This window comes from Rosa chinensis, chromosome 4 (assembly GCF_002994745.2).
Source record: "Rosa chinensis cultivar Old Blush chromosome 4, RchiOBHm-V2, whole genome shotgun sequence".
In the NCBI taxonomy this organism is placed as follows: domain Eukaryota; kingdom Viridiplantae; phylum Streptophyta; class Magnoliopsida; order Rosales; family Rosaceae; genus Rosa; species Rosa chinensis.
This window is the reverse complement of record NC_037091.1, coordinates 10,575,329-10,596,929: the sequence shown is the minus strand read 5'-3', so window position 1 is coordinate 10,596,929 and position 21,601 is coordinate 10,575,329. Positions and strand designations below refer to the sequence as shown.

The following is a 21,601-nucleotide window of genomic DNA, read 5'->3' as shown; positions in this document are numbered from 1 at the left end:
TTACTATCTAATATTCAGTCATGCAACTCTTTAATGCAAAACCATGTGTTGTATGATGATAAAAGAGTTCAAAATTTAGGCTTCTCCTACAACAGTCACTGGTTGGTACCCAATTGATTACAATATTCACACAACGGATAATCAAATATAGTTGTTGTGTGAACTAACAACCAACAACAAAAGAAAACAAAATTCTGTTGTGTGAGATTCATAACACACAACAGAAATAAAATGATCACTGTTGTCTAAGTAATTAACAGACAACGGAGATAATTTTACTTCAGTTGTGTGTTACTTACCTCAGACAACCAATATTAAGTTATATCCGTTGTCTGTTATTAGTCTCAGACAACAAATAATGAGTTATATCCGTTGTGTGTTATGAATCTCAGACAACAAAGAATGAGTTATATCCGTTGTGTGTTATGAATCTCAGACAACAAAAAATAAGTCATACCTGTTGTGTGTTATGAATCTCAGACAACGGCAAAATTTCATCTTCTGTTGTCTGAATGTGCCGAGGCATCGCCGCGCATGCCATGCCAGGCACATGCTGCGCAGAACTCACACAACGGAAATAGGCATTTCTGTTGAGAAAACTATTATCACACAACGGTGAAATCACCGTTGTCTGATTTTTCAATCACACAACACTCACTTAGACCACGGTCAGCTTGGTCATCAGACAACAGAAATCCACCGTCGTCTGATGACCTTTTTGTAGTAGTGTATGTGATGATTTTGTATAAATGATGTAGGTTGTTGTAAGTATTGATGTTGTGGTGATTGGCGTTATTAATATATGTTTTTAGTATTGTTTTCTATTTATTTCTATTATTGAATTGTTTGTTTTCTTGATAATCTCCTGAACTAAATTATATGCAAGGATTACTGTTTTCTGAATTGATTGGTTTTAATGTAATTCCCCGAACTAAACGCTATGCATGGATTGCTATGATTTTTATTGATTGTTTTAATGTAATTCCCTGAACTAAACTCTATGCAGGGATTACTATGATTTTATTGATTATTTTAATGTGATCTCCTGAACTAAGTTTAAATGCAGAGATTACAGATTTTACTTAATTCTTATTGTGAGTACAATTATGGTTTGTGATCTATAGTGAGTGTGAAATGAGTTGTGATGTCATAATTTTGGCAAATGCTTTATGTTGGGAGGCAATGAGTGAGATTTCGTAGTTGTGTCATTGAGGCAAATGAAGGATGATCTGATAGATTGTAGTGATTAAAAATATTTAAAATGTTGTTGGAGTTTAATTGTATGATTGAAGTTGTGGGAAATTAGATACATGAATCGAGAGACAGAGCATGTGGGTTCTAGTTTGAGTTAAGTTACGTGAGCATGTTATTTTAGGATATGAACTTAATGTTTTTGTTGTGATAATTGCATATTGATTTTGCTAGGCTGAGATGGTTTAAGCATATATTATGTGGTTATTTAGGTTTACTCATACGAGCTTGCAAAATCTTACCGGGTTTGTTATTTCAACCCGGTGCACTATTTCATAGTGTACGGATTATTGTGCATGTCGGAGTTACAGTCATCGAAGCTGAATTTTTATAGTTTTTGTAGCTTGGATACAGAAGTGTTTTGGTTTTAGTCTTCCGCTGTGTAGAGATTTGGTGAGCGTGTTTACTCATTGAATTGTTATTCAGTTTAATTTGTAAACTCTTTGTAATGTAATATGCGACTCTAAAGAACGAGTCCGTATTACTATCGGTGCTTGTTAAAATGAAAAATTTTCTAATGTGTTTTCTTGTGCTTGTTAAGTTTTCGCGTTTCGAAATTGAATTTATTTATTCAAAATTCGGGGTGTGACAGCAAACATATTTGGTCCTACCTGCACAATTACAACTTTATGATTCATGACAGTGGTACTGAGATACGGGAGAAATAGGGAGAGAATTGGATCTAAGGGGAGTGTTATATACACACTCAACTGAGTCTGTGTGAGCCACACTCAGCCATGTGGCAGTTTTTCATTTGGTAAAAGATTAAAAATAGCAAACTCATTCTCTCTCCTCATGCGCAAATTTTGTATGCCCGTTTTACCCTCTCTTGCCACTGTTTACCTTTTGTCCTCTAAAAGCTCCATTGGAGTGATTCTTCAACAACCACAGCCACCACTCGCCTGCGCCACCGCCTTAAACCTAACAGACCTAACTTCGAGATCCTCTACCTCCTTCTCAGAGCCCAAGCTCTCAGATCACTTGGACATCAATGCTCTGTCACACCTTCGTCTCGATCAGTGACGGAGGAGGTATGGGAGGCTACGACTTCCGCGTCAGAAGTGAAATACTGGGTACCAAAGAGAAACTTCAATTTGGCTATCTCGTTTTGTTATTAATCGCAACAAGCGCATTGAGGTGTGGTGATTGTGGTTCGTTGAGAAGATTTAAGGAAGCTTGCGTTTAGTGGAAGTTTGAAGATTTTGAGCCGAGGTGGAAATTGTTAAGATTGCGGCTCAAAACTAATTCCTTGGTAGTTTTGGATTCTTTACTTCATAGGACTCTTGGATATTTTCCTTAGAATTAAAGGTTTAGGATTGAAGATTCTATTGGGAGTCGGATTAATTGTGAGCCTATAAATAGGCATTCAGGGATATTGCTTTGGTGTGTGCTTTCGGAGATTGAGAGACACCTTTAGAGAAGATGTGAGGGTTTGAAGATTCTCGCATTGTGGATGTGTGGGTTTGAAGATTCTCGCATTGTGGGTTAAAAGAGACTCATTCTAGGAGGTGCCATTGTGGATTGAAAGAGGCTTATTTTGGAGGGTGTCGTTGAGTTATTCTTTAGAGAGATCCGTGTGCGGATTAATTCAGAGCTTTTAGAGAGTTGCAAGCTTTGAGAGATATGGTGTATTTGGGAATTCTCTGTTGAGAATTTTGGGTTGTGAGGAGAGAGATTATTCTAGAGTGGGAATAACCAAAATATTCTTCAAGTTGTAATGCTCTTCTTATCTATTAGATCGGCCATTATCATCACCCAGGGACGTAAGTCAACTGTTTGACTGAACCTCGTTAACAACTTCTTGTGTTTTCTTGCATAGTTTGTGATTACTGTCTTCATTTGATTTCGGTCTTGGGCTTAGGAACTGTGAAGGTGGCCCAAATTTCCTAACATGTAAGACCTGTTTACAAATACTTAAAAAAAGCTTTTCTCCTTTCACCTTGTTTTAGTGGCAAGTTCTATCGTTTCAGATTTTCTGTTTTCTAAACTAGACTCCTACCCTGATCGAGGTACGTTGCTGATAATGATTGCTTTTTCTATCTTTGTACGTGTAATGCACTAATGCCTGGTTTTAAAGGGGAAGGAGCTTATAATTAATTTAAGAATTATCAGTATAACAGAAAAATAAATATCATCAATTCGGTTCTAGTAGAAAAGAACACTTTGATTTTAGGGTTTTCAATAATAATACTATTCATCCCACAAAGGGTATATATACAATGACAAGAGGAGTAGTCTAACCCTAATAGGAAACAATCATTCCTATAATTACATGATAACCTAAATAAATAAGAATCATAATTACATAAGATTTACAGCTATTCTACACTCCCCCTCAAGTTGGTGCATAGATGTCTATCATGCCCAACTTGTCAACTGAGCTGTCAAATATCTTCCTGGACACTCCTTTAGTAAGAACATCAGCTAGCTGCTCTTCTGAGTTTACAAATGGAAAACGAATAACCTTTCTGTCAAGATTTTCTTTAATAAAATGACGGTCAATCTCCACATGCTTTGTCCTATCATGCTGAACTGGATTATGTGCAATCTCAATTGCAGCTTTATTATCACAATGCAAATCCATAGGTTGTCTAAGCTTGTAACCTAGATCTTTCAGGACATTACGAATCCATAACATTTCACAGACTCCATGTGCCATACCTCGAAATTCAGCTTCTGCACTTGATCTGGCCACAACTTTCTGTTTCTTGCTACGCCAAGTGACAAGGTTCCCTCCTACAAAAGTGAAGTACCCAGATGTAGAACGCCTGTCAGTTTTATCACCAGCCCAATCTGCATCTGCGTATCCCCCAACTTCCAATTCATCCTTTTTCTCAAACAGTAATCCTTTACCTGGCGCCATCTTCAAATACCTCAAAATCCGAAAAACTGCATCCATATGATCTTCACTAGGACAATGCATAAACTGACTGACAACACTCACAGCATAAGCAATATCAGGTCTAGTATGTGAAAGATAAATCAACCTTCCTACAAGACGTTGATACCTTCCTTTATCAGTTGGAATTTGATCAGGATAAATGGCAAGTCTGTGATTCATCTCAATGGGTGTCTCAATTGGACTGCAGTCCAGCATCCCCGTTTCAGTAAGTAAGTCAAGAACATACTTCCTCTGTGACAGTGAAATTCCCTTCTTAGACCTCGCAACTTCAATACCCAGAAAATACTTCAGTTGCCCCAGATCCTTCATTTCAAACTCCTTTGACAGATACTTTTGTAACTCATTCATCTCTTTCGGATCATCCCCTGTAACAATCATGTCATCAACATACACAATAAGAGCTGTAATCTTACCATTCTTGCGCTTGATAAACAAGGTATGGTCAGAATTGCTCTGTCTGTACCCAAAGGCTTTCATGGACTTTGAAAATCTCCCAAACCAGGCTCTTGGAGATTGCTTCAGGCCATACAAAGACTTCTTCAATTTACACACCTTGCCAACTTCACTTGGGTAATTCTTAACACCTGGGGGCACATCCATGTACACTTCTTCTTCCAAATTCCCATTAAGAAACGCATTCTTCACATCAAACTGGTGTAAGGGCCAATCTTTGTTTGCTGCAAGTGAGATTAGAATCCGAACAGTATTGATCTTTACCACAGGTGCAAAAGTCTCCTCATAATCAATCCCATAACGTTGTGTGTATCCTTTGGCAACCAACCTCGCCTTGTATCTATTAATAGTTCCATCTGCATTAAGCTTCACAGTAAATACCCAACGACACCCTACAGTCTTCTTTCCAACCGGCATAGGTACTAGTTCCCATGTTGCATTCTTTTGAAGAGCTTCCAATTCTTCATTCATCGCCTTTGTCCATTTTGGATCCGTCAATGCATCCTGCACGTTACTAGGAATAGATACAGTAGATAATTGATCAATAACAAGTGCATGTGACCCAGAAATCCTATGGTTAGACATAAAATTAGCTATAGGGTATTTAGCTTTGGCTTTGATATCTGGTTCATATTGTTTCTTAGGAATTCCCTTAGTAACCCTTTGTGATTTCCTAGGTTCGACACTTTCTAACCCAGAAGATTCATTAAAGTTTAGGGGTACCTGAGGAGGATCATTCTGACCGAGATCTTCAGTTGGTGATGTAGAAGGGGGAATATCTTGTGTGTGAGCTTCAAATACGTCTTGATTTTGATTCAAACTATCCAGAAAAGTCGTCTCTTCTGTCTCGGAATTCACAACACTCTGTTCGGCAGTTACATTTTCTGTTTCGGAATTCACAACACTCTGTTCGGCAGTCGCATTTTCTGTTTCGGAATTCACAATGCTCTGTTCAGCAACTGCATTTTCTGTTTCCAAATTTTTTCTACCCTCAAATGTATCCTCCAAATTTTCCAAGTCTTCAAAGACATCAAAATCAATAATAGAACTCCCTTCACAACCTCTCTCCCCCTGAAGGGAAGACTGAGAAGCTCCCCCTGAGTAATAAGGCTCGGATTCACGAAAAGCAACATCAAGAGAGACATGTAAAGTGCCAGTAAGGGGATCATAACATCGATAACCCTTCTGGAAGTCAGCATAACCAACAAAGATACACTTACGGGCACGGGGATCAAACTTGTTGCGTTGAGGCTTGGGAATATGAACATAGGCTGTGCACCCAAACACCCGGGGCTCCAAATTAGGCATAGAAGGGATGGTCAAAAATGTATGAAGCTTCTGATGAGGATTCTGAAACTCAATCACCCGTGAAGGAGTACGGTTGATAAGATATGCTGCAGATTTTACGGCTTCTCCCCAATAGGATCGAGGTACATTCATGCCAAATAAGGAAGCACGAACAACTTCCATCAACTGCCTGTTCTTCCGTTCTGCTAACCCATTCTGTTGAGGAGTATAAGAATTGGAGGTTTGATGACGAATTCCATGTGACCGGCAAAACTCAATCATAGGGCCATTCACAAACTCTCCACCATTGTCAGACTGAAACACTCTGATGAATTGTTGATACTGAGTTGCCACCATTTTGTGAAATTCGATAAACATTCCAAATACATCACTCTTATTCTTCAGTAATGACACCCATGTCATGCGAGTGCAATCATCAATAAACGTTACAAAATACCGAGCTCCAGAAAGAGAAGGAATCTTTGCAGGACCCCAGACATCAGAGTGAATTTTCATAAAAGGAACGGGACTTTTATTAAGACTTGGTGAATATGAAATACGGTGGCTCTTGGCCAGTTCACAAATGTCACAATGGAAATCCAAATCACTGACAATCGAAAACAAATGAGGTTGCAGCTTCTTAAGATAACTAAAAGATAGATGACCTAAACGGCGATGCCATAACCATACTGCTTCCTTTGCATTCTCTACCCCATTAATCTGATTAGCTTGCCCCAAAAGATGCTTCTGGTTTTCTCCAGTCTCTGTCAGATCCAGGTAGTATAATTTTCCCCTTCTAACACCATAACCAAGAATCCGCCGAGTCAGAATGTCCTGAAACACACAGAAAGATGGATAGAAGGTCACAATACATGCAAGTGCTAAAATAATCTGACCAACAGATAGGAGATTATAAGCTAGTGAGGGAACAACTAGGACAGATTCAAGGGTTAAGGTATCAGATACAACAATAGAACCTTCTCCAGTGACCGGAGTTGGAGTACCATCAGCAGTAGAGACAATATTTTGAGAGGAACGTCTAAGGTTTTTCACAAGACTAGGGTCATTGGTCATATGATCAGATGCACCTGTATCAATTATCCATGTATTATTCAAAGTAGCCTTACCCTTCATACCTGACTGTGCTACATTAGCGGAGGCATTGTCGAGATGCTCTTCCTCTGTAGTAGCAATAGCCGCCTTGCCCGGATTCTTTCGCGGTTTCCTGGTGAAGTCCCACCAATCAGGGTAGCCAATCACTTCATAGCACCGCTCCTTGGTATGACCTACTTCCCCACAGACAACACATTTTTTGTTTGCGTATGGGTTTGGTTTGTCATGAGGACGGCGTGGAGAAGGACCTGAGAAGCCTGGAGGAGGACCTGGTCGGCGTTGAACGGCCATAACAGAAGATTTGGTAGGTACCGAACGCCCCATAGCTTGTTTCTCTGATTGCACCTTGCGAATGTAAGCATAGCTCTGCTCCAAGGAGAATTTAGGCTCCTTGCGTAGGATTTCTCCACGCACCTGATCATACTCTGGGTCAAGTCCACTCAAAAATAAGTGAACACGCATCCGGGACATTGCTGAAGTTTCTTGAACGACAGCTGCAACATTATCATGTTGAGAGGCCACCCTTTGATCAATCTCCTGGAACATTGCCACTAACTCATTGTAGTAGGTCGGAATGGGCCTTCCATTCTGCTTTGCTTCAAAACACTTTTTATTCAACTCAAAGATTCGGGTTTCATCAGAATCATCATAAAAGGTTTTCTCTACAGCTTCCCAAATATCTTTCGCAGTAGGGAGACGAATATACCGGTTCATGAGAGAGGATTCCATGGAGTCAATTAGCCAACTTTTCACCTTTTCATTGTCCGTGGCCCAAGCTTCATACTCTGCAGAATTCATGGCGGGTTCAGCCTTTACTCCGGTCAGATAACCAACCTTCCCTCGTGCTCCAATGCGCATTCTCATAAGAGGAGCCCATATGGTGTAGTTGGATTCATTCAAGACAACACTTGTGGGGAAAGCAGAGTTGTCTTGTTGGGTGGTGTAGTGGTGATGGATGATTGGTGAGGATGACACCATTGTCTTCTCGGGATTTGACTGTTCGCCTTCAATTGCAGGTCCGGCCATTGAGGAATTTGGGGTTTGTTTGTTTTTTTTCAGGTTTGGTTTTTCTAGGGTTTCAAAAATTCAGGGATGGCTTGATTTTAATGGTGGTGGTACGCAGCGGTTTGTGGTGTGCTTTGGGATTCAGGATTCAGGATTCAAAGGATGCAGGCAAGTTTAAAGGATTGAACCTGCTTTGATACCAAGTAGAAAAGAACACTTTGATTTTAGGGTTTTCAATAATAATACTATTCATCCCACAAAGGGTATATATACAATGACAAGAGGAGTAGTCTAACCCTAATAGGAAACAATCATTCCTATAATTACATGATAACCTAAATAAATAAGAATCATAATTACATAAGATTTACAGCTATTCTACAGTTCTTTTGGCTAACAACTAATCACTGGTTCATTAAAAACGAAATTGTGAATGTAACCGCAAAGAATTCAGTCAATGTATACTGACTTACGCAGAAAAAAAAAATCCATATTAATTAAGACAGACTGTATGAGTAAATGTTTGTATGTATTGATGGGGCAACGTGAAGGATCATCAAACCTTTTCCGTTTGGGAGTTCAGTCAATCAAGCCTTAAAGTAATTAAGCTGGTACCCTTCTTTTGCAGGTTCAATAATCTCAACAACATCAGGACAAATTGCTGTTACCATCTGTTTGGTATGATGTGAAATCCCATATGGTAACAAAACTTCTTGGGAAAGTACTGGAGTTGATATTGGCAAGAATGTATTGTGTTCATCTGAAGCTGAGGACTGTTACTTTACAGGACAAGCATCAGAAAGATTGTCAAAATACTAATTTGAAATCCCATGGAATTCTTTGTTTACCACTCACCCAACCATTAAGGTTCCACTAAAGTGGATTTAAAAGAAAACGAGAACATTGTTTCCAGAATTCGTGAGATAATAGTTTCTAACTCTTTGTTGCTAGCTTCATTATCATGCATTATGTCTGATCAGGGGCGGATCCACATAGAGCCTAGTTTGGGCACTTGCCTAGACTGGATTTTTGATTTTACATTGATTTGGTGTAGGCAAAGGATGTGAAAATGGCAAAAATAGGGCAAAACAAGGTGAATGAGGGAAGAAAATGGCAGAAATTGGGCAAAATCAAGGCAAAAACAGGGCAAAATCAAGGCAAAATCTTCACAATTGCCTCCAAAATCTACAACTTCTCTCTAATTTTCCTCCCTTCCCCTCCTGCCATTGACTTGCCTTACCTAGAAAAAATTTCTGGATCCGCCCCTGTGTCTGATGTATGCGTATTAGAATTTAGATCAAGACACACTTTCCTCTTTTTGTTGTTTGATAAATACAATTGTATGTATATAAAATATGGCATACTGGTACTAACACTAGAGTCCTATATCGCATATCTCTTTCTATTGAGGGGTAAAAGGAAAGGAATCAATGAAATTTACCCAAGGACGGAGGATAGTGCATAGGTAACTGGGCAATAGCCCAGGCAACATTTTTTTTTTAATGAGATAGACTTAATTATCATTAATAGACCCAGTCAAAAAGTCAAGGCTAAGAAGTAAGGACGCAGAAGTCATAGGCTGTTTGAGCCTAGCCTAATAAAAATCCAAACCCTATTTTCTTTTTGGACAAATATATATCCAAACCCTATTAGAAGTCTAACAGTAGGAAATTTCAAGGGAAAATGTCAATTTACCTAAATTTGAGCTACATTAACCTCATTTACTCAAATATCTTATAAAATTACCTACTTACCTAATAAATTACATATTTTTTGCCCTAATACCCAATTAAGTTTTTTTATTATTTTTTCTATTTTTGGGACAATTTTGCCCATCTCCCTTTGTCACTTACTTCACTGGATTCCAATCACCGACCATTGGACTCTAATCACCGATCGCCAGTCGCTGGAATTCGGTCACCGGTCTCCTGAAACCGACCACCAAATTAGAGAACCGGTGACCGGATTCCGACGTCCGGTTTTATTGCCCCCCAATAAAATTATTATTGACCTCCAATAATACCCAATAAATTTTTTATTGGCCCCCAATAATCCCCTAATAAACTTTTTATTGCTCCCCAATAAAAATTTATTAGGGGTAAGAGTCTCTGACGACCTCTTTGCGAATTTCCGGCAACCTTCGGACCGATGATCGGAGTCCGACATCCTGTTTTATTGCCCCTCAATAAACTTTTTATTGTCAATAAACATATTATTGCCCCCTAATAAACTTTTTATTGCCCCCTAATAAATATTTTATTACCCCCAATAAACTTTTTATTGTTCCCCTAATAAACATTTTATTACCCGAATAAACTTTTTATTGGATATAAAAAATCTCACCATGAAATTCACACTAAGTTCCCCCAAGGAATTAACCATTTTATCTTTTGGATAGTAACCACTTCTTTCTTGGGAAACCAATTCATAACAAGTTGTATAAACTCACTCTCTTCTTCTCCATTCGTTTAAAACTGATAAAATCGCCATCACTTTTAAACCAAACGTGTCAGATAGAAACTCTGGGCCACTTACTATGCCTCTCTCTTCTCTGAAAGACCAAGAACAAGAAGCAGAACAACCATGGTCGCGTTCGTTCCTCTCCCATTCTCCACTCAATGCTTGGTTATAAATTGCAGTCATGTCCTCTGCATCCGTCCTTGATAACCACTTTTCAGATTTGTTCAAGTTCTAATTATAAAGCTAACATTCAATCATAGCATCCTCATCATAATCAACGAACTAGCATTATTACTATGCAGGCGATTTGGGAAATCAAAATTGAAGAAAGTTTAAATGCTTAATTACATGTCTGCTATACAAAACTTGCAAATTCTTATAACAGGTGACAAAAATCAATATCAATCAGCTTCAATTTGTAACAAAGGATAATATATCATTAAAATTAGACCGTGCCTGCTTGTATTGGAACTCCTCTGATTCCTCACGATTCGTTCGCAGATCTCCCTGCTTCTTCTTGTAATACAAACTCCTCTGCTTTAGTCTGTTCTGCTCCGATACAGGAAATTAAAGAATAGATTCGATTTGTCAACGCCGGAATCGTTGATCTAAATCCGACGCAAACGGATTATGCGTCTAATCGCCGCCGGGCTGGATCGAATTCGGTCGCCTGTGATTTATGAATGGGAAGACCTCGGGCTCGAAGACATGGACAACTAGAGATTCGGTGGGCTGATGCCATGGTTTGAGTCGCCGGAGGCCTGGGTCGATAGCCGGAAATCAGTTGCAGAGAGAGAGGCCGTCGTCCAAGTTAGGAGAAGAGAGAGTGGCAAGCTTGTAGTTTTATAATAAGTTTCGTCCAAAATAGTCTTTTTACTTTTAAGTGGGGTAAGTGGGCATACTAATCTCTTACTGGAGTAAATAGGTTCATCAGTTCATGTTGGCTCAAATTTGGGCATTTGGTCAATACCCCTTTCTTTAATACTAGCTCTTAACATGTGCTTCCCACATGTCAATTGGCTTTTGCCATCATAAAATACTTATAAAAAAATAAATAATAAAACTGAAAACCATGTTTATATAGGGGAGAGAATCTTAGGTAGGGCATGTGTGTCACGTGGCTGGTATGTCCAGCTAATCATTGCTCATGCATTAGGTAATAGAGGGTTATTTTGTTTTAATAAAGCATGAGTAGTTTCAAAATACAATTAACAGACAAAGAAACATGATTGGCTGGGCGTACCAACCGCATTCTTACATGTGCATTTTAAAAAGGAAAACTAATTAAGATCCAATGGCATTGTAAACCTGACTTTTATAACTAATGTCAAATGTTAGAGACACTATTCGCCACACCTTATGATAACAATTTTCCACTTTGACACTTGTTGATTTAAGAGACACCATGTGCTCATGATTTATGTAAAAAATTGATTAAAATTAAAGATTAAAATCAAAAACAAAAGGGGGAATTTTAAGAACAGTACATGAACTATTGTCACTGATAATTAAGGTTATTATACTTTCAAAATTATCATATTAGTATATGACTTTACAAATCCGATACACTTTTAGTACATGTCGTCAATAACACCGTTAATTTTAGGGAAAATGGTTCGTAAGATACCTGAAGTTCAAAAAATATCAATTCGGTATCTGAGGTTTTTTGCCCGACTGAAGATTGGTACATATCACCGCTAGATCTGTCTTGCCAGCTGGCAATCTTAGAAGGGCACTTTTGTTCATTCATATCTTAATTATTAATTTTTTTCTCTTAACATTTTTTCCTCTCTCTCTATCTCCCCCCTCTCTCTCCCCTTCTTCTTCTTCTTCAGTTGCACTACCAGAAGCTCTATCAAAATAAAGCAAGTAAATACAAACAGAAACCCAACGTTTTAATTTCAATTTTTTTCCCTTCCAAATCCATCACTCCTTTCAATTTCCTCCAATCTTGTTTTCCTTGATTCCCCTCTCATTTCTCTATCCCAATCTATTTGAATCTCACCATCAATTTCATGGGTTTTGGAGCGCCGCAAGAACCAACGGAAGAGGTTGAGGAGGGAGCAGAGGAGGAGGTGGAGGAGGACGAAGATGGTGAGGTAGAGGGCAATGGCAGTAATGGAGATGATAATCCTCGTCGTCATCTTCAGAATCGATGGCGGAGACTGGCTGGTGTCGGGATTGAAGCTTGATTCTTCTTCTTTTGTTGTCTTAATCATCCTTTGTTCTGCAGCAATAGTAATGAAGAAATGGTTCCTATATTTTGTTGAAAAAGCACAAGTCTTGATCAAGGTTATGCAAGAATTGAGGGATTTTGATTCAAGAAACTAGTTTTTTGGTTGCAAAAGGTGAAATTGTATCTTGTGGGTTTTGTTATTGTTTGAGGGATTTTGATTCAACATGGCACTTTGAATGATCTGGGTCTTTGTCTTTCTTCCTTTCTGTTTACTTTTTGTCACTTTGAATGATCATTGACTCCTTGAGAAGCTTATGGAAGAGAAAGAGAGGGAGTGTGGGGGGGGGGGGGGGGGGGGGGGGTGCCATAGGTGATCTAATGGCGGAGGAGGAGGAGAGGGGGACATTGGTGCGACGAAAATGCCCTTAGAAAATTGTCAGATGGTAAGTTCCGTAACGGAGCTAATGGCCATATGTACCAATCTTCGGTCGGGCAAAAAACCTCAGGTACCGAATTGATATTTTTTAAGTTCAGGTACCAAAAGTTATAAGGAGGAAAAATTCAGGTACCGTACGGACTATTTTCCCTTAATTTTATTTTCATTTTTTGAAGGGTAAATTAGTATTTTTGCCTCTCTGCCGCTTCGTCTGATAGAAAATAGCTTTTATAAAAAGTAGTAAAACAAGAAGAGGATTTTCTGGAATTCAAAAGTACTTTTATTGACTGATCAGCATGGCTTAAATAGTAAGCCTACAACCAACTCTATGAAAAGAAAGCAACAGCTAGTCCACTACAATATGACTAGTCTACTCATCATGATAACAACTAAACTATGTCTCCTATTCTCTAGGGATATTCCTAAAGAATTGGTCTTCCTAAAGACTTGGTCATCACTAACCAATTCGGATAGATTAGGATTTCCACAATTATTCAAATAAAACAAACTCTTTCATCGTCCCCAACGCACGTCTTTCCTCTAACCCTTTGTGTGACCTTCCTCACCTGTAACTCTCCTCTCTCTGACCCAGCGTCGCACCTCATCATGATCCAGCACTGCACAAACTCCAAAGTGATGTGAAAGGTTCATGGCGCGACGTCCGACCGGGTCGATGTGAATTATACCAGAAGAAGAGTACATGAGGTATAGGATTGATCAAAAAATTTCCATTCCTCTCAATCTCTATGTCAGTGTTCTTGCTCAACTATAGTGTTCTTGCTCAACTATACCAGAAGAAGAGCGTCATAGATTAGTCGAAAAAAACACTGATTGTCCAAATCAATCGTGTATGGATTTCACACCTGAATTTGTTTCTCGAATGATCTGTTTGATTCATGTTCTTGGCCTCATCGTGGCTTTGGATCCCAAAGATGACGCCATTCGCGCCTTTGTGCAATTCTAATTCTAGTGTGCTTTTTTATTTTGGTGGATTGAAGGAGAGCAATGTTGATTGAGGCGGAATAGCTTTTGGATATGCAGGTTTAGTATTTTGTTGCTCTGGGTTTAATGGGTATCATTTGATTAATTTGATCTATATCTACCTATATATTGCTCTGGATACTTTAATCCCCTATTGAAGAACAATCACTCGACGATTAAACCAAATCTTATTGGATCAAAACTGTGAAAAGCCAAAGAAAGGTTTTTATGGCGCAGATTTGTGACTCTGATGGGGGAATGAAGCAGTTGAAGTTATTGATACTCTGATGAAACCTCTAATTCTTTGGAGGATATGAATCTTGCCTCATTAGGTTCTGTCCCCTGAGGTTTATGTGGTGCTATAGAAGAAGAGATGCTTTGCTTATTGCCATAAAAAATCATACAAACTAACGGAGTAGATGACGGGATGTACTTAAATTGGGTGGGGTTTTCAACCCCAGGTACTAATGTGATAGTTTTGAAAGTATATTCACCTTAATTCTGAGTGACATATACCTCATGTACTGTTCTTACAAATTTTCCAAAACAAATAACTTTCTCTTATATATTGGAGGTTTTTTTTTGGTTTGTATATAACTATTTTTTTGGTTTGTATGTAACTATATACTTTAGGGTTCATATGTAAGTTTAGTATAGGGGTCATGATGGCTGACTCTAATTACCGAACTTACTGTAACCGACCGGAAACCGGTGGTGTCGGCGCCGATAAAGACAGTAACGGTAGTATAGTACCAAAGTTAAGTACTCAGCTCGGGAGTGGTACATCCTATTGTATGGGTTCCGTATTTACTGTACCGGCCAAGATAAAAGTTTTTGGTTTAATCTGCCAACCATCGTACCCTGGCCAACCTCAATGAAAACTCAAGCCACTTACAACTAGGCCACAAGCTTACTCTTGATAAGTTACGCAAAAACATATATGTATACTTAATTGAAAATCATAAAAAATAAAAAGGTTCTTGCCTTCTATTTCTTCCATAAACGACTCCCTCTTATTCGTTCTTCCTTCTCTCTCTCTCTCTCTCTCTCTCTCTCTCTCTCTCTCTCTCTCTCTCTCTCTCTTCATTTCTAACTTCTATTCTTCTTCCATTATATTGCTTCTTCATCCATTATCTCATCGTTTTCCACTTTTCCTTATTCATTCTTTCATTTGTTCTTTCACTTTTAGATTTGAATCAAAAATCAAATCTACAACTAATTTTCTTGATCTGGAATGTGGAGGGCCATCGTGCTGCCGTTTTAGTTTCTGTTCTTACTTGCTGCCACCGCTGCTGAAATAGTTAGTTGATAAACCGAAACCGAGCCGCAACATCGGTGTATCGATTTATCAATATCATCGACTATTGTAAAAATGGCAAACCGATGAGTTTCGATTTGGTAAAGGTGTTGGCTCAAAATTCTCGATTACAGGTACCGGGCCAGCCCTAGAATAGTATAATGGACCACTATCTTCATTGAAGAGAGTGGTCCATTATACTATTCTCTTCAACAAGATAGTAGAGGTCCATCATAACTAAATATACTATATTTAGCAACAACTAGTGGGCTTCATTTAAAAGAGAAATTTTAAAAACACCCCCTCAATTACTTAATACACATCTCTTATATTTTTTTTGTCTCATTTATTCATCAAACTTTCATCTATGCCCCTCCTCATTAAATAAATAAATGAAAATGACCAATTTGCTAATTAATAGATTCTTTAAAAGTCGGCTATGTATCTTAAATTTTTATTTAATATATTCTTTTACTAAATTTTTTATTTATTGTGGAATTAATTGCTAATTAATTCAGGCACATATCAATATGGTAATTACTAATTATATTTCTTCTTTCTCATGTTAATGAGGTTGGTATATTGCTAGAAGATTGAATAACTTAACTTTCTTATCTTTATTGTTCTTCAAGTTAAAAAAGTTAATGCCTCTAAGATTTTTAAAGATTCAATATATGTTAATATCTTCATGATTCCATACAGACATGGTCAATAGTAAAACTCGTAAAGAATGAGCCATGGTGATTGTTTTGCAAAAAAATAATTGATGATGATGTATTCATGTATTCAAGATATATTTGATGGTTTTATAACCTCCTTCAATATGTTTCAACCAATTTGGTTGCTTGCTAATTCTTCATGTAGACTACAATTATTTCATCTGTCATTAACGTTTTAACATTCAAGTATGATCTTGAATAGAGGTCAATAATATCACGACTGAAGACATGAGAAGAAAATTATATATAAGAAAATATTTAATTAATATTTTGATATATAAAACATTTAATTCTTATTTTATTTTTAATTTTTTTTATATTTAATGATGAAGAGGGGTAAAGATTGAAGTTTGATGATAAAAAAAAAAGGCGTGTGCATTGAGTAATTAAGGGTGTACATATAAAGAGCTACTCCATAAAAAAAAAACAATAAAAAAAACCAAAAAACTATCAGGAACAAAAACAAAACAAAAAAGTTAATCACAAGGAGCCGCCAATTTCTTTACCTGAGTGTCGGTACATACACTATACAAGCCGCCAATTCCTCACTGTTACAACGACATTAACTTCCGCCACGTGGTGTCCAATGAACCGGTTTTTCACGATTAAAAAAAAATAAACATAAAAAAGGTAACTCAGTTCTGCAAAGTGCGAGTTCTTTTGTAACAAAAAAAAGAAGAAGTGCGAGTTCTTCTTCTTCTTCAAAAAAAAAAAGTGGGAGTTCTTCATTACTATTACAAAGCTGACCCGTCCCTTTCAACAACAAAAAAAAATTAAAAAAGAAAAAAAAAAGATCTTTGTGTCTCTCTTTATTAACTAATAACATTTGTTGTTTTTGTTGTTTTGGCAACAAATTCTCGTTTCGATTCGGAGAAGGGGAAAACGATCTAAACCAGCCCCCGCCATTTGAAACGTTTCGATTCTTTTCATCAGGTTTCGTTTCGTTTTCTCCCTCTTCCAATTTCGTCTGTGATTTTTCTGCAATCCAATCCGTCCCGTTGCGATTCAACCCCCACCGCTGATGGGCGTTGACTTTCCCGGTAACGGCGATTCACGTCCCCGGCGACGGCAAAGTTTCGAGCTTTAGGGTTAGGGTTTGTGAATTTTGGAAACTTCACGGATTTTGGGGATTTTGGTAAATTCGAGAGATTTGACGTGTTTCCAGCTGGATTCTGATCACTGGGGGTTTGAGCTGGCTGAGGGGTTGAGGTCTTTGGAGTCTTGTTTGTTGTTAATGGAGACGGATGAGAAGGAGAAAGTGCAAAATGGAGGTGAAAATGAGAGCTTGAGTGGTGGTGGTGGTACTGGAGAGAGTGAAAAGGTTGAGGAACAGGGGAATGGGGATGAAGATAGTGAGTCAAATTCGTTGTTGCCGCCGAGGAAAGGTGGAATGTCGAGGAAGACGAATAAGACGAGGCGAAAAGTGCAGTGGAATGATAGGAATGGGAATAAGCTTGTTGAGGTGTTAGAGTATGAGCCAAGGTAATGTGTATATGCTCGATTATGTGTGTTTAAGTGTGCATTAGTTTTAAGAGTTTTGAGTTTTTGTTTTAGTTATACTTGTTGATTTTGATTCTGTTATGTAGGTATTGTTTAAGCTTTGATTTTTGGTTTTCAGTGCATAATTTTGTATTGATTAGGTGGTTTGCACTATGCTCGATGCTGATATGTGAATTTGTGTTAGGGGTCTAATCTAAGAATGCAGAAATTAAATGAAGAATAGAGAGAATTTGAAAGGAAAAACTGGGTTTCATATATTCGATGGATCCAGAATTGGGTACAAGCCACCCCAAATTGCTAAAGAGAAATATCAAGAGCTAGCTACAGCTGTTCTACTCACCACAAGAGAGCAGCACGTGTATCTTGGCCAAATATATCTATCAACAGTAAGAAAGTAAATAGATAATGGGCCTGGTGGTCACAAGCATGGTTGGGAACCCAACAATTTGCGGAAGTGTTCTTATTGTTTCTTTGAACTGTAGAGACAGCTTGCTATTTTGGCCATTTTAAACTTTTGAGTATATCCGAATTGATTCACAATGTCAGACTGGAATGCCTTTATCATGTTTATTTCTTTCATAACAAATTGAAGATTTGTTAAGCTGGACTGAACAATTCTGAAGTGGCCGAGCGTAACAGTTTGAGGTCTCTTTACAAATTAAAGGTGTTGTTACTTTTGCATGCTTCATCAACAGAATTAACTGGCTAGTCTTAGGAACCGAAATGACAGGTGGTGGTCAGAGTACCCATTCAATAGTAATATTATGTAAGCTAGTGTAGGTATCAGAATAGACAGGTTGGGTTATTATAACCGTTCTATTGTAAAATTGTGTTTCTTCTCATTAGGGTGGAGGCTTTGGTCAGAGGACAATTTAAGGGGATTTGCCAAAATGGAACCCGAATTAAAGTTTTGCACAAAAATAGCATTCATGTAACGTACATGACAAAATCTTACAAAAGTGCCATGTTTCGTAAATTTGGAATTCTTGGGTGCCATTTTTGGTAAAACCCATTTCAGGGAATTTATTAGGAGTGAAATGTAACCAGTTAATCCCTTTTCACACAACGGAACAAAACATAGACCAGGCATATCTCATGCATTTCTACCTTATTGAGGAAACATGGAATCCCGACCTGCACTAATCTTTTTGTTGCTGTTCTGCTTTGTACTTTCTTTTATTTGGGGGTGTAATTTTGCTGAGGTTAACTCTAGAGTTCACCATGTTGGTTTCTCATTGATTGTCCTTTTAGCTGTGCTAACCAACATTGTTTATATACATGGGCCATTTTTCTTCTTTGAACCCTGGGACATCCCTGTTGTGCGGAAGCGGCAAATGAGTCCCACACACACGAATCCAATAATGCCGATACTCCCCCCACTTTAGCCACCCGGTGCAGAACGGGTATGGGGTTTTATACAAAAGGCCTCGGCATTAGTGTGTGTAGTACCATTCCTTATAAACCAAGGATGACTCTTCACCTTTCTGATGTGGGATTCCAAATGGCTCTAATCTAAGCCACACTTTTCCAACAATCCCTACTTATTGAAGTTGCCTGTCAGTTAAAGAGTCATAGTTCTTTAAAAAAAGAGACTTTGCATAATTTTGGATGGACCACAGTATTAACTTTAGCCCTTGAAGAACTATTTAATTTTGAGGGGCTGGGTGGATAGACTTTGAGAATTGAACAATTCAGGTTACGCTTTAATGCGGTGCTTAAGTTTTGGTTGGTTGAATAATTAGGTGTTCTCTTCTTGTCTATCTATAAGTTCCACAAAGGATTCCACTATACAGCATCATTTCCATCTTGACAAGTCATTATTTCCTATAGATCTTTTCTCAAGTAAATAGTTATCGTTGCTGAAGGTCTCTCCATCTGACTTCTCATGACCAGATTGTTGTATTCCTCTTTTATTCTAAGGCAACTGATTTCTCTTTTATCTCAGTTCTCCAAAGTCCCATATCTGGTCAGATAATTCAATTCTGCTAATGAGTCAGTATGCATCCTTTTATCTCATTAAGAACCTCAGCTTTTAGGATGTAACCACTGTCTCTGTAGATACTGGGAACTTAAGCTATTACGAAAGTAGTAAAGGCATTTAGACCATCTCCAACCGATGGGTCATTTGCCATGTGGAAGCCCAACGATTACTTTTGACAGCCCAAACTGTTCTCCAACAGATATGTCCTTTCCACGTGGATTTGACATAAGTCTTTCTTCTGTCAAATTTGACAGCTTCCTCTCTTTCTGTCTTTTATTTTTTTTTATTGTTTCTCAGTGGTCTCTCTCTTTCCTTCTCGCGTCTTTCTTCCTTCATCTCACCCAGAACTTCAAAATCTCAGAGAAAGAAACACTTTTCCTCTCTGCAAATTTCGTCTCTCTTCTTGAATATCAAGAACATGGATCAAATGGATACCTCCCAAGTCACGAGGCCACGTCAACAATGGATATCACCGTCGACTGGTCCAATCTTCCAGTCGAGCTCTGGCCGCTGATAGGAGAAAAGCTTGAACTGTGCATCCAGTCTCTCCAATTCCGCAGCGTTTGTCATTCATGGCGTTCTTGTGCCTCGCTTCCACCCTTGACTTCCTCCGAAATTCCCTCTCCCATTCTCCGATGGACCCACCTCCTTCCTCTCCCAAAACACCGTCTACCTCCTACAGAGCCCCTCCACGTCATCACTGGCGCCGCCGTCGTCTGGATGTTGGTTGGTCAAGGTCGAAGAGTGCGACATAATTCTTCTTCAGAATCCGATCACCTCCAGGCGAATCAGGTACACAAATGGCCCGTCGTCGTCTCCTAAATGTTTCAATTTGTTGGAGTTTAAAATGATCAAATTAGGGAAGTCGTATTTTCTGAGATACATCCTTGGCTCTAGTTCTGTTTGTGGTTTAAAGAAAGTGATTTTAATGCCTGCTGAGATTGTTGATTGTGCTATTCTGGTTATCTCTGATAAGGGAAATTTGGGTTTTGCTAAAAGTGGAAATGAGAAACTTACATGGTTTAGTAATGGAGGTTTTGTTTTTGATGATGTTATTGTTTATAAGGGTCAGCCATATGTAGTGGATAGCTTGGGTTATGTTTTTACGATTGATGTGTCTTCAGAAGTGATAGTGAAGATTTCGTCGAAAGTGATTGGTTTTGGTGGAGGAAGCATTTGGTAGAGTCTTGTGGAGAGCTTTATGTGGTCGATATGTATTTTGATCAAGAACAAAATAAGCAAGAAGGGGCTGGTGTTGAGTTAGATTTTTCTTTATTTGTCCGTTGGCATCATGGAAGACACCAAAGATATCAGTCTGGTGAACTCAAGGTAGTTGATTTTAAGGTTTGCAAGTTGGAACTGTTGAATGGAGAGTTGGGCAGATGGGTTGAAGTGAAGAGCTTGGGTGATCGAGCGTTTTTCTTGGCTATGGATTGCTGTTTCTCTGTTTCGGCCCAAGAATTGGCTGGGTGCAGAGGGAATTGCATTTACTTCTCAGATGAAAACAACGTTAATCTTGCTCTTAGAGAAGTAACTAGACCAGAGAGTTTCATGTTCTACTTAGAGGACCATATTATTCAGAAGTTGAGATCTTCCCCAGGCGATTCCCAAATATTTTGGCCACCTCCAATTGAGCTCGGCTCCACATGTTCGTATTCTCTGGATTGATGCAAGTATGACTTGTTGTTGTCATAAAATTCTATAATTGGTGTCTCTTTAAGTTGCGTTCCTTTTCCATGTTTAACTTCATATTTGGAGTAAGTAAGATGATTTATTTGTAGAGTGGTCTACGTATCTCTTGTGTTGTATACTTGATGAATGTTTTTGTTGATAAGATGATAAAGATGTTTCTGAGCTGAATCACTCTCATGTAATTTGAATCTCATTGCAGCAGCAGCACTTACAGACTTGCAGACCAAACATGTAACAAAGCAACCGTGCTGATGCGTTTCTGCAATTGGTTAAGCAACACAAATAGAATTATATATATTAAAATAATATTTAAATTTGACATCTCCATTGGAGCTAAAATTAGTCAAA

General features: G+C 38.3%; 1 pseudogene; it reads left to right on the top strand.

Annotated features, from left to right (window-relative positions):
* The first annotated feature begins 20,341 nt into the window (after positions 1-20,341).
* On the top strand, positions 20,342-21,294 carry LOC121052972 (annotated as a pseudogene).
* Positions 21,295-21,601: the final 307 nt, after the last annotated feature.